This window comes from Myiozetetes cayanensis, unplaced genomic scaffold, assembly GCF_022539395.1.
Source record: "Myiozetetes cayanensis isolate MyiCay16 unplaced genomic scaffold, myiCay2020 scf12, whole genome shotgun sequence".
NCBI lineage: Eukaryota > Metazoa > Chordata > Aves > Passeriformes > Tyrannidae > Myiozetetes > Myiozetetes cayanensis.
Window position 1 is genome coordinate 740,363 of NW_026086826.1, and position 15,005 is coordinate 755,367.

The following is a 15,005-nucleotide window of genomic DNA, read 5'->3' on the forward strand; positions in this document are numbered from 1 at the left end:
TTATATGGATCATCTGCTGATGTGTCACCTCTTGGGAGGCAAAGCCTGGAGGTCAGGCCCAGATTCTGCTCTTGGGTTTGGACTGAGATTACCCTCGGGGGCAGGAGGCAAGTTCCAACAAGTCTTTATTTCCGCCTAGAAATTGAACTACAAGGCACCAGAGACAAAATGAGGAAGCTGAGCTAATGCTGCTGCTCTGGAAAATTGTGTTAGTGGCTCTGATAAAATTGAGGGTCTGACATGGCAAACGGGATTTAGTGTACAATGAAAATGACTGAGAAGAATGGGTCAGAAGGTGATTCATTCAATAGGAAGTAATCATCAGAGTATCAGCATAAGTTGCCTGTCCATAGGCAAATGAAAAATGACTGGTGTTGCTTTTGATGGCTCTGCTGTGCCTGGCTGTCTGTCAGTGGGTCAGTGTGCTGGGCTCAGGGCTCAGGACATCTCCTGGGGATGTGCTGGGCTCAGGAGAGCTCCTGGGGGTGTGCTGGGCTCAGGAGAGCTCCTGGGGTGTCTGGCCCAGGACAGCCCTGGGGGGGCCCAGGACAGCTCCTGGGGCTGTGCTGGGCTCAGGAGAGCTCCTGGGGGTGTGCTGGGCTCAGGAGAGCTCCTGGGGGTGTGCTGGGCTCAGGACAGCTCCTGGGGGTGTGCTGGGCTCAGGAGAGCTCCTGGGGGTGTGCTGGGCTCAGGACATCTCCTGGGGATGTGCTGGGCTCAGGAGAGCTCCTGGGGATGTGCTGGGCTCAGGACAGCTCCCTGCCCCGGGAGGATGGGCTGTGGAGCACAGGAGATGATGGGGCTGGGGCACTCCAGCAGTTCAGCTCCTCTGCTCACACCTCTACCCCTGAGCACCTCAGGGGAGGTGTAAGAGGCCTCTGTTGGTCCCCATCTCGGAGGATAATCTTCTTTAGCTTGTGTTGATCTCAGAAACATGATCGTTCTGATTGTTTTCATTTTCACTGGCTTTCAGCACTTGAGCTGCCAAGTGAGAAATGAAGCTGCTAAAGAGACTGGAAGCACCAGTTCTGTGACAAAGCAAGGGTTTTCTCTTCACGTTTCCTCACAGAGAAAAATCTCCTCAGTGTGTAGGTGCAGTCTCGTCTGGCACTCATTCAGACAAACCCATTCTGCATCTTCCTTTTCCCAGGCTCTGAGTGTTGTCACTGTTTAAGAGAGATATATTGTCCCAGTTCATTTTTTTATGCCAGTTTAGCACTGGTGTCATTTGACATTTTAGCATTACTGTCAGTTTGACTTTTGAAGTCACCAGTGCAGTGCAGAGGTTCAGTTGATGATACTGTTCAGTTTGTGATGTGCATATCTGTTCAGGAGTTCATGGTATGCATCATGTTCTTATCTTGTCTCTAACACGTGATTTTTCCTTTTGGAAAAAAGCCCAAACAAACAAAAAACCCCAAACCCCCCACCCAAACAACAAAAAGGATGCATAAAAAGGATGTGATTCTATTCTTTTAAACCCATGAAAGGATTATTGAAGCTCTTTAGATGGTTGTGTTGTGCTTTTGCCATGAGCTGGCCTTCCAATACCTACAGGAAAGACAGAAACTGGAATCAATTTCTTTCTTCTGAGATGACAGCTATAGACTTTTCCTTATTCTTAATCAGTAAATACTGTAATATCTTCCAAACGTGGCTCATATGGTTATTTAAAGCAGAACAATGGTTCTTTTAATACGGTTATTGTAGCCATACATTTTGTTTTTATGAGGTTTTATATAGCACTATTACTTATATGCTAATCTTAAGGATATTGTTATAATTTGTTTTATGTGTTAAGTATTATAGAGGCAATTGCTGGTATCACTACAGTTAAAGGTCTTACGAGCATCACATCTGACAAACAATTGCTTGCTGCCAGAAGCCCAGTGAAACAGTTATACCCAGGGACACAAATCACCTCTGCAGACAGTTTACTTACAGTTTCTTCAGGCAGGGAAAACCATCTAAAATGCATTATGTAGGCAGAGTTGTCATTTCTACATTCATGTGCTCGTGTGCTTGCAGAACTTGCACGATACTGGGCAAAAGGTGCTGCCCTCTCAGGATGGTCACAGGCATGTTCTTCACAGCTGCTTTGCCTTGCCATTTATCAAACATCTGTGCCATTTATCCCTTTCTGTGCTGGTGCCATGGAAGGGACGGGAAGCTGTGCATGCTTTAGAGGTTTCCTGGTTTTTTCTGTGTCATGCTCGGTGCTTTATTTTATTTGTCTCGTCCTAAAAGCAAAGTGATACATTTCCTTTGAGAGGGACACTCAGAGGCAGCAGTGACAACTTGCTTTTCTAGACAGAGTCCTACAGGGGCATTAATGCCAGTGTGTCCTGTGACAGGAATGCATTCCTTATCCTGGACATTAATGACATATGTGCTTTGTCAAGTGTTGGCATCGGGCTCACCGAGGGACCCAGATGACAATGACTTCTTAATTTTGGCTTGTGTTTCTGGGAGTGACAAAGTGTATTTCTGCTGTCCTCTACCATTTGGAGTTCTGTGAGACAAACAGAATGATTTGTTGCTCATACTGACTGGCTGGGAATTTGTTGTTGTAAGGGTTGCTGTCGCTGGGTGTGTATTTGCAAAGATGGTAGAGACCCATTCAGAAATGAAGGGCATTTCTGGTGCAGCACATGAATTCAGCCAGGGGAACTGCACAGAAAGGGCCTTTCCAAAGAGACCATCACACCAAAAGGACCAGGAGCACCTCACACAGTGTTATGGTCATAAACCAGGAGAGTTTCTCTTCCTGAATGACTGTTTAAGCTCATGTGAGCATTTTTTCAGAGAAATTACTTGAATTCCTATGAGCAAGACAACATTAAATCTTATTGTCCTAATGTAATGTTTTATTTACTGGATTCATGGTTAAAAACCCATGAAGGGAGGGACAAACACTGCTAATTTCACCTGTGGGATTGCATTTTGAAGGCTATCTGACCTAGAAAACATTGACTAGAACAGAGCAGGGAGCTGACAGAGAGAGAAATTGTCCTGGCAGGGTTTTTGCAAGAGGGACAGCCAGGCAGGTTTGCTTACCTGTTATGCCATCACATGATGCTGTTATGTTATGCTGGGCAATGCTGTGCCTAATAAGTATTTGTGATGTTTAATTTTGAAAAATTAAATGCCAAAATTCAGGTTTTCCAGGCTGAGTCTCCTAATGGATGATGTCTAAGGATTTCTTAGGATTCCACACTTAAGAAGTAATAATCTCCAGAAACTGCAGTTTTGCATTCATATCCTGCCTAAGTCCTCTAGGACACAGTGCTAAATTTTTAGGCACTCTACAGTGTGTGGTCTCTTCAGCTAATAGTTTCAGTGATATCAAAACATCTGTGTGTGAATTACTGAAAGGAAATTAAATTGAATTATAATTATCACAGCCATTTATACCCTAAATTAGTTAGCTAGCTATTTGCAGAGAGGTCAAGAAGCCAATGTACTGAACAGTAACTGGCAGTAAGAGCCTTACCAGGGTAAATTATAATTGCTGATGATATTGTGGTGCCTGTAGACGAGAGAACAGGGATACTCCAGAGCTGGCATAATTTCAGTGTAGGAAGGGAGCCCTGAGAAGGGTGGCAGGAGGTGATCTCTGGCAGGAAAGTGGCAGAACGTAACAGGCCCATTTTGATACATTTGGGGCTTGAGATAAAACACTTCCTAAAGTTGAAGGACAAGTAAATGGGGCAAGATTTTTTATAATCTTTCACAGAATCACAGAATAGTTGGTGTTGGGAGGGACCTCTGGGGATCATCCAGTCCAACCCCCCTTGCCAAGGCAGGGTCACCCAGAGCAGGTTGCCCAGGAACGTGTTCAGGGGTTTAAGGTCTTCAGAGAGGGGGGCTCCAGGACCTACCTGAGCAGCCTGTCCAGCACTCTGCCATCCTCACTTGAAAGGTCTTCCTCGTGTTGGGGTGGAATTTCTTGTGTTTCAGTTCATGGCCACTGCTCCTGTCACCAGGCACCACTGCAGAGAGAACCAAGGCTTCTGTGTGAGTGTGGGTAGCAAGGGGAAGGTTTTCCTAGTGATGATCCCATACATATTAAAGCACCAGTCTGAGCTTACTGCACAAGCTGGAGAAACACTGCATGCTCAAGCACCTGGATTACTACTCTGGGGTCATTTTCCATCTTTCTGAAGAAAAGCCTTGACAGAGACAGCTCCTCTTTGGAAGAACTGTGCTATTGCTGAGTAGAATGTCTGTGCTTTGTAGCTTGGGAAGGATGAGTCGAAAATACTGATAGTATGTAAAACAGCCCTGTCACCCAGATGACATGGGTGCCACTACATGTTCTCCACCCATGATTGATGTGACAAACTCCATATGTTAAAAGGAGGCCGAGGAAAATCTTTTTTTTTTTCCCCCCACATGGAAAAAATGTGTAACTGTGGCACACAAACACTGTTTGCAGAGCTTCTCTGTTTCCTCAGCAGTAATAACGTGTCTAAAAATAAGACTGGGATCTGGAACAAGAAAAATATCATAGCCTACCACCGGCCTAGATTTCGGCACAAAAGAGATGCAGACATTTAAGGGTGTCAAGGGAAGGTGGATTTTTATTTATAGTAATAATGCTTCTTATTATTCAGTACCATTATCTGGAGAGAGAATAAGGGAGAGAGCTCAAGGTACTGCTTTCCAAGTAATTAACCAAAATATTTCAGACATACACAAAGACTGGCAGATCAGTCATCAGTGGTTGGTTGGGGAAACTGCTCTCAGTAGTTTGGCCACGTGGGTTTGGGACTGCACCTTAAGGGAGCCCCATGTTTAAAGAAAAGAAAAATAGTTACAATTGCTACGTAGAAATATTTTAATATTACTAGAAGAAATAATATAAGTTAAATAGAACATTATATTGTTAAGAGATCAGTGATGATATCTCAAGTTATAATGTCTTATACATGATTTTGGTGTGTGGTTTTTTTTGGTTTTTTTTGTTTTGTTTGTTTGTTTGTTTTGTTTTGTCTTTGTGTGATTTCTGTTTGGTTTTTTGTTTGTTTGTTTGTTTCAAATTTATAAAAGAGGTGATACCTGATGGGGTCACTGTTTCTAGATAAAACTCTATTGCTACAAAATGTAGAGATTTCTAAAACTTACATATGGGTTTTTATAGGGACTTTCTAAAGCTTTTATATGGGCAAAGGAATGTCATTCAAGTGCTGATGAGTGGTAGGTTACCAATTTATATGAGTCTATAGCAGATCAGTTTATTATTGGGCAGAAATATAATTTAGATTTTAAAGCTGAAAAATAGTCAACTCAGTTTAAAGTAAACATTTGACAAACAATTTTGAGACAGAAATATTGAGAATTAACTGAAATACAGAGTGCCTTAATGCTCATTACTTTATCTGTGTACTAAGGTGATCTGATGAGAGCTCGTTTGTTTACATTTTATTTATGGAATGCAGACATCTCACAGTTCACAGAATAGCATTATTGGGCAGCCAGTATATTCAACCAACACCATAAAGAAACATTAAAGTGTTTAAGAGGCAGCAGAGTTGGTTTTTTCTATTTTTGAGGAAGAAACTGTGCTGTAAGCATTTCTCAGTTACAAGAATTCTGCACTCTATTTGGGAATGTGGCATATTTCTAATGAGCTTCAAGAATTCTTTGTTATAGGCTTAAAACTAAAGGTTTGCAAGAAGAAAAGTATTACAGATTTAAAACCTTAGTAACAAAATGACTGACAGTTACCCTTACTCTGAGTCTTTACACTGTTTTACATACTTGTTTTCTTCTCAGGCTTAAATGTTTAAAAGAAGTTGTTCTCTCTAAATAAAGGCCATGATCCCAAGAGCTGCTGCCCTCTCAGGAGAGCTCATCCCTTGGTCTCTTGGAAGGTGCTTGTTGGTGCTTTGCCTGCAGCCAGTCCTGTTTGCCAGTCGGTGATGAGTTCACAGTTTGGAGTGAATGAGTCGTGTCAGGGAGTCTGCAGAGTGCACTCATGCACTTCTCTCAAAATAAATAGTAACCTTTCAAGTGCTGGGTAGGTCAGAAAGCTGTATCCTGGATTCTTGGTAAGTTCAGTTGGCTGTGCTGAGTTTGGGGTCTGTGGTTATGAATCTTTGATACTTTTGTTGTTAGCAGGTTCATAGCAAACTCTGGGAATTTTCTATCCTTCATTTCATTAAATAAATAAGTACTTACTATAAACATGTAAAATCTGTTGTCTTCAAAGGATCACAAGAATAAAGTATAGGTAAAATTCTAAAAACCTGAGGTAAGAATAGGAACGTCTTTTACATCAACATTGAAACTATTTCTGTACAAGGAAAGAAATAACAATTTGTCAAGTTGAAGGGAAGAACTTGTCCAATAACACAGAGCCAAGACTTCTCACAGAGAAGTATCCCTGAAAAAAAGCAGATCTGCAGAACTGAGAGGGTTCCATCTACACCAAGAGGTCAAGAGATTTGGGAATGGACATGATTATCAGATTCCAACCCTAAATTATCCATGACTTCTCCCGTTTCCTTTCGGAAATAGGACCATACTTTTGTTCCTTTGTTACTGAGTTCATTTGCATGGGGTTCAGTCCCTTTCACTCCTTTGCTAAGTTATTTTACAGCCTGTGCATTTCTCACAGCTGGATAGCAAGCAGGAGTCCCCCTGCACGACACAACCCGTGCTGATGGACAGTGATTCTGTGCACGGGCCATGCAGTGAAGCACACCAGAAAAAAATCTCAGTAACATCCTAGTTTTTCAGGGAACCAGCACACACAACTGAAATGGGTTTTCAGGTGCATTCAGATCCCATTTTAGGATCCAGAGGAGGAAAAATGATTTTCAAAGTTGTCTAGTACTGTCACATTTCCCCCAGGAATTATAACATTTATGGTGATATTTTTAAAGTAGCTCATGTTCCAATCAGCTCACAAAATTCCAGGCTCATATTTCAAATCTGGTTTGGTCTACAAGAAAAGAAGTTTAAATTGTAAATTCTGCAGGTATACTGCTTTGTTTAACACAGGTACAAACTGTTGCAGAGCTATATATTTGGGCCCTGAATTTTAACTTTTCCCTTACCTATAACTGATGTGTTTTACAAATCTGTTCATGAACTACAGTGTCTCATAAGAGTTTAGGAATAAATCTGTGATTTATAAACTTGCCACTGGTCAGCACAGAAAAGGATAACTGTGCCCTGCTACACCTGTGTCAGATGTTGAACTCAGGGATGGGGAAACCAGAGCATTTGGAAATGAGACAAAAGGCAGAACAGCCTTTTACCTTCAGCCTTCAGGAAAATGATAATTGAAGCTGAAGGAAGGCCAGTAGTGCCCTGAGTGAGTGGAATGAATATCACAGGATGAATATCCCTTTCAGCAGGGCTTTGCTGGAGCTTCCCCTGGCTTTCCAAGCAGACAGTGCAGCCATACCGTGTTGTTTGCTGGGTCTGCTTCCCTTTCAGTAAGCCCAGAAGAGCTGGGATTCAGGGAACAGGTGTGGAGTTCACTTCCCCATTGTCAGATTTCTGTGAGCCAGGAAATATGGACAGGAGTCTGTTTGAATGTCTGAGAGCATTTCCCATTGGAATTGCCCAGACTCATGTTCACACCTTGTCCCACCACACACCTGGGACTGTGAGAGGCAGAAACTTCGCCATTCTGAAGGGTCATATTATGGAAAAATGATACTTTTAACATAGTTAAACATAATTCTTAGCATAGTTGAGGTAGTTCTTTAATATGCAGTTCTGAGCTAAGTCAGGTTAGCACTGTGCCCAGTCTGATTGTCCACATACGTCATAGGTGTGTGAATAGAACCTGCTGAGGTGATCCTGGCAGCTGAGGCTGTTTGCAGGTGTTCAGCACTAACACACACAGCAGTTTTGAGGCTGTGCACCAGAAATTGTTCTGCTATGTCCACATTTTTTTAGCGTGAGTGATATCCCTTTGGATGGACTCCTGTGCACACCAACATGAGGAGAGGCTGTTTTTAAATGGGTGCCAAAAACCCCACAAAAATCCTGTCATTATTTGTGCCTGTTGGGAACTTTCTTATTCCTTACACAGATCTGTTTGATAAGTAAAATGCTGAGGAAAAGTGATGGTTACTCTGGTTGCCAGATACATTACCATCAGTGTGTGCTTTGAGTTTAATCATGCCTAAATACGTGCTTTAGTTATACAAATAGTTCAAAGGAGAACATGTGCCATTTAAATTAACCTGTTAGTTAATCCACTGTAGTCCTGCTAAATACAATTCACTAGCTCTGGGAGTCACAGCACATGACATCAGGATCACATAATACCTGGAATGACGGTGGAGTCTCGTGCTAATGCCCCTGAAGGTCTAAAGGAGCAGTGAAGTGCAAAGCAATTTCAATAATCTAAGAAAGAACTAAAGACTTTCCTCAAAGCTCAGCTCACAAATGGCCTGAAAAAATACAGTGGAGGTGTGCAAGAGAATTTGCAGTGTTGTGTATCTTGCCTGCACATAAGAAGTACTTTAAAACTTGATCTGCAAGAGTTCAAACTGGACTGGAGAGGTTCAAATCAGCATTGTGTAATACAAAGTACACTTAAACCAGGTTTCAGTGCTTTAAATGGCCATGATGCTGACGAAAATTGGCTAAAGCCCTGGTCTCTTTGATTTGTGCAAGGTTTTACGGTTTTGATGCCCTGGCCTCCTTTAATGGGAGTCCAGGAGAAGCTGCTAATCTACAGCAAGAGGGTGTTTTCATTTTCTGTGAGTGCTGTGGACATGAAATACCCTAGACAGCTCCTTGCCTCGTGCAGGGCAGGGTCTGGCTGGGTGGGAGCACCCAGAAGAAGGATCCTGGGCTGTCAGGGCTGCCAGAGAAAGGTGCTGCTGTGGGCAGGGCCAGGTGTGGGGCAGAGGGCACTGGTGCCTTGGGTTCCCAGCAGTGCCCCCCTCGCTGTTCAGCAGCAGGAATGGCAGCTCTGCCAGACTCCTCCTGCAGCTTTTAGCATTTACTTAATTGTGCCATGTAAATGGTCTTGGCTAAAGGGAAAATGATTAAACCACATTTGACTTTAATTTGTTGAGTTGACATGCACTTTTTTCTTTCAGTGTGGCAAATTACTAGAACAGCAAAACCAAATAAAGTAATTTATTTGGTAAATTACCATTAGTCTGCTGTTACATGAACATGGAATTAAAAGCAAAATAATTTAAGAATGGAACAGTACTTTAAATAGAAAAAGTAGCTGTTCAGACTTGCCTATGCTTTATGTTGAAACTCACATTCAGATTTGGTCTTCCAAGGTACCTGATACTGTGAGACAACTTAGCAGGGAGATACAGGTCAGATAAAAAGTTGTGATGGTGTAGCATAGGATATGTGCAAAGATAGATTTGCCTCTCAAAACAAGTAAATCTCTTATGGATTCTGAGCTCCTGCCCTAGGGGACTTTTAAAAGCTCTAATATGAGAGGTAGAGAGTACATCTGTTTGATTGTATTTGGTGGCAGCTGAGAATAACAGTACTGGGCTTTTTTTCTGCTAGGGTAAATTATGAAGACTTGAAAGACAGTGAGGGGATTGTATGGAGAAAGAAAGGGAACATTTCATGAAGTGAGCAAAGGAGCTTAAACACCATCAATATATTATTATCAATTACAGGTTTGTAGACACCTAAAAGTTTGGTGCTTAATTTTCTGATAAAATTAAAGAAGGTAGCAGAACGTAAGTGGTCAGATTCCTCCTATGACATGGCCTTGGCTTATACCCAGAGATCAGGATGCACTACATTTAATAGACTGCAGTGCTGTTACTCTTACCAACAGTTATGCTTTGGAACCTGTTGCTAACCATAACTCTGTTATAGCTGCAAATAAATAAAATGTAAAGGAGAGGGTATGTCTAATCCAGGTGTCCCCTCTGTACAGTCAGCTGTGACCATAGCACATCTTTGAGTCACTCTAGGCTGCAGAAGTATTGAAATACTACCTGGTAAAAGTGTTCTCCTTTCAGTGTTTATTCCTAGTGCTGTACTGGTTAATTATGGCTGGCCAGGGAACCTCCAAATTTTCTTTCCCTTCCTTGGCTTACTGAGTGAGAATTATTTGTCTTGTGCAAATAGAAATGCACTGACACACTTCAGTACACTTTAAAAGCCTTCTTCTGATCCTAATACTTCTGGTTACATCTTTGGAATTTACTTTAGTAAACATTCATGCCAGCAAAACCCAAATGAACAGGTTTTTTTTCAGAAAGCAAATACACAAATTACAGTAATGTGGCTTAAGTAAATCAATTTATAAATAGAAGCAAATATTCATGGAAAACTTAGCCCCTTTAGCAGTCCCCAGAGCTTTTCAGTCTCAGTTTGGTCAAGGACAGGAGGATATAATGGTGTCAGAGGAAAACAGATGCAGTCAGATAGCTGCTGTGTGATTCAGGGAGATAATTCACCTGAGGTAAGAAATGGGATCAGAAATGCAGCCCCACTCTCCTAAATGTAAGGCACTCGAGCTTGTTTTTCTAGCAGGTTGCAATTTTCTTAAATAGCCTGCTATAGTATGTGTTCTTTTCCAGCCAAAATATATTATGTTTCTCTACTTTCTGAAGTGGGTACTGTAGAATAGTGTGATTACAGCTTTTAGCAGCCTCTTTTTGGCTGCCTGGGCGTCCTTTGATAATTGCAAACTTGTTTATTGGCATCATTTGCTGGACTTCATTTAATCACTGTCTCTCCTCCGGGAGATGCTTTATCCCCTCTGGGGGTGACTCTTTGCGTGGGCTCTGCCTGTTCTCTGGCACCAGCTGGGTTTGTGATGGTGCCCTGCGCTGCTGCCCCTCCCCTGGGTGCCCTGGTGCTGCTGAACACTCAGCAGCAGGGCTGGCCACAGCTCTAATTGGGAAGAGCTTGTGGAACGCTGCTCTGTTGATCAGAAAACAAAGGGGACCCTTGTTAACACTGATCACTTAGAGTTGTGTTTAATCACATTACACGCAGTGTGTGCAGGGCTTTGCTCTGATTTGAGGATTGCCTTCTCATCCCTGGCAGCACAATACTTCAGCTTCATTTCTGATTAGTCCTGACAGGGAAGAAGAGGTTCTTCTCTTAGATTCCTGCTTCGTTATGGGGCCTGCAAAGGGTTTCTTGCAGGCAGAGTCAGAGGGATCACAGAATCATAGAATTAACTGGGTTGGAAGAGACCTCTGAGATCACCAAGTCCAACCCTTCATCCAACCCCACTGTGATTACCAGATCGTGCTGCCATGAGCAATGGAACAGCTTCCTGGCTGGGTGAAAGGGTTTCAGGGCTGTGCCTGCCCCAAGATAATCACATTACATTTGGGGTTGACCCCTTAGGAAAAGCTGCAGGCAAGACTCTTCTGATAGGATTGCTACAGGAAGGAGGAAGAGTCAGCAAGTGTAGAGGCCCAAGCGGCTGTTGCAGCCGAATTTTCCACTTATGACTTGGGAGAGAGGGTTTGTGAATCAACATTGAATTGTTGGATAGCTGAGAAGAGATTCTGAATTCTTTTGGTTGGTTTATAGATTTGTTTGGTTAATTCTTCATGTGGAGCATTCACTTTTCTTAATTGTGGGCTTGGGGTTTTTTTATGTATTTTATTAAAATTTTTTAATTGTTAGTAACTGTGTTGGATTAGGGCTTTATATTCTGTATTGAGTTCTGTAGATAAAGATATAACTTCATATTTATATATCTGTATATGTAGATATATCTGTGGTGAGCACATACAGTGTTTCTTTCTGCCACTCAAGGTGGAAGCCTGAAAAATATGAAACCCATTCACTGTGTTGGAGTAAGCTGGACAGGGGGTGACCAGCAGCCAGGTGTACCTGAGACAGGAGAATGGGAAACAAGAGATTGGGATGCACTCAGTTTATATTCTTGTAAATAGAATACAGGCTGTGCATTCCACTGCCCTTGTTTGAAAATTGTCTCATTTTTGTACAGTGACACAGACAAATTTCATTTTCCCTCCATGGCAAAGTTTATAATAATTTAAAAATCTCTGATACCATTTACCAACTAAATCTCCCTCAGGTTTGTCTCTTCTAGAGGCTTGAAATCGTGGATCTTTAAAAAAGGTTCAAAATTATAAAAATTTGCTAGTGAAGTGGCATGACACTACTTAACTCAGTCATTCAGAATTTGTCTTGCTGAGTATTAACAATTTTTAATAAAACTCAGGCTTTTAATAAAAATAATTATCTTTAAAAGGCAGAAAATTCATTGACAAAATATGAATACATTTGTGAAAACATGGTCTGCTGACAGTCTCTGGAATCAGGAAAACTACATTTGCTGAGTGGGTTGCTGACTAAGGTTGTTTTGTGGTCTTTTTCCCCTCCTCTGTTATAATATTAAATGATTGTATTAAATCTTCATGAGTTTCTGTTAGTTGCATTCCTAATGTCTGCTGTTATGCAGCATTTGTGTTTATTAGCAAGTTGTTAGTTTTCCCTTTCAGACTTCCTTAGTTTGAAATACATATTGTCTCCTCTTTGGTGGAAAATTATTTCTGCAGAGGTCATGGATGTTGTTCAAGTAGAACAGAGGGAGGCCACGTTACTGAGCAGCCTCAGCTGTAAAGGTGGGGAAATGCTGCCTGTAAGACAGGTGGAGTCATCAGAGGTCTCTGGAGCATCAAGAAAATAAATCAGAAATAGAATGAGCAGAGAGATTTCTGGTTTGTTTGGGGTTTCTATAAGTATTTTTTTGTCTTTTCCTGCAAGAAATAGCTGGTGTTTATTTTTCCTCTTTGCATTGTAGAGTTATTTCTGGTATCAGTCATACAAATAGTGACAAACCACTGACAAATGCACATGTGTGTGTGGGTCTGTAAATAGTGGTATACATCCATAATACACACCTGAACACAAGAGACTATTGAGAGCTTATAAAGTTTCTTTTTCGTGCTTTGTTTCCTTATTTCTCATGGAAAATATGGTAGCTGCTGTTGATGGTGGTCTGCTGTATTTCAGATAAGACCTTTGATACCTCAGAAGTAGATATAATAGATCCCTCTTGTGAGCTATCAGGCAGTGTTTCTCTCTTGTGTCTCTGGACGGGATCTGAAAACTGCTTGGCCAGATGGCACTGTAGATCTGCAACATTTAAACATATTTTTGGCAGCCCTGTCCATGCATAATATCCTGGGTGAAATATTTTTGCTTGCCAGGCTAAAAAAGTGTGTAAACTTCCAAATTACATCCAATGGCACCTGAATATTTTTCTATATTTTCTTGGCCAAGCACCTACAGGGTACTTGGCTAAACCAATAATAAGCAGATTAAACAAAAGTATTGTTCTTTACTGCAGCTGTTATCTGCCTTTACTGAGGAAGAGGAGTAACTTTTAAGTCTTTTAATATCCTGAATTTTCCAGGGGGGGACTACTGAACAAAAGTTACCTGTGATCTGTCATTAAATATTTAGAGTTATGACAGTATCCTGGAGAATTTGATGCTTTTAGTTATGCCCACAAGTGTCTGCTGCTGCTGTATCTGTTCTCCCTCGCCTGTAGCACAGCCAGGCTCCCATGTACTGCGAGTGAGGAGCAGTTTAAGACCTGTGTAAATAGTCTGACCTCTTTATTTAGCTGAGGCACACAATTAACGTTATTTACCACACACGGGACATTTGGTGATATTTACCAAACAGATGACATTCACCAAAAAGAATTACATCAGTACCCCAATGGAAATTCACAAAGCATTTGGAATGTGTGAAGCAGACATGGAAAGTGTGGAAAATGCTGACTGGAATTTCAAATCCCAGCTAGTTTCAGAAAAGGCCATAACCTAAGACTCATTTGACTTATCAGGAATTAAGGGCAACTGTAGGGGCAGCTTGAAGAGTGATAGTTGAATTTTGATGCTTCTTGTTCTTCAAGAGTTATCGAGGTCTGAAGCCAGTCATTTGAGTTTATTCTATTAATTAAAATTCAAACCATAATCTTAACAGAGGAGTATTTGAAGCACCTGTAAGCTGCACCACCATCTTTCAGGTTACTTGTGTATAAGCATCCTCATATTTAGACTTATCCGTATTTAGACATTGAGTAATATTATTCAATTTACAGTGAGTACTGAGGCATGCACTGTAAAAGTAAATTCCCTGGGGGGCATGAATTGTGCTCTCTGACTTGCACTTGTTTGACATCACTGTGAATTCAGAAGTTGAAGTTTGGGGGTTTTATTGACCAGTGGAGCAGATTTAAGTTGGTATTTGTGCCTCTTGGGAAGATGCCAACCAAAGCAGTTGGGCATCAGCCCCGTGCACCCCTGTCCTGGTGCAGCTGTCCCACTGTGCAGAGAGCTGGTGAGCAGAGAACACAAACCTGCAGTCCAGTGATCAGGACACTTGCCAGGAGGAGAGGAGTCTGGGGCTCTGCTCTCTCTGCTTAGGTAGATTCCTGCTTCAGTATTTGATCTTAAGCAGTGCAGTTCCTGGATCGAGCCTGTCAAAGTGTTGGATCTTGCCTAGATTAAAATATTGAGTAATGCCTCAGATCTGGCAAACCTGGAATTCACTGCTGTATTTTGGGGGTCTTTAAAACTGAACGTCAAGGGCTTGGGACATTCAGACTTCTGCCTTAAAATGCAGAGCCCTACACAGTGTCTGTCAGCTACAACAGTGCTCAGAGCTCCATGGCAATTAAAAGCCAGATGTAGGGGGTTTTCACCCAAGCCAATAATGCACTTTATAGAAGTGTTGCACTCTGTTTGACTCAGAGCTTGGTAGAAACTGAGAGGCAGGAGCCACTGGTTTTCAGGAGAGGATCTTGTTCTTGCCTTGTGAGCATGCACTGATTTCTGTTCCCATTTCAGGTGTTTGGTGGCAGTGATTCTGTGGCTTGTGTGGTCTGCCAGCCCCTCTCACTCCTTTGCAGCCCTGAACCCGGGCTGTGAGAAGTGAAAAGGGCTCTTTCTCTGGTCCTGCAGATTAGAGCCAAGGCACAAAAGGAAAGACAGTTCTAATGAAAAAGAACACATTGTTACCTGCCAGGTGAAGATGGAGAG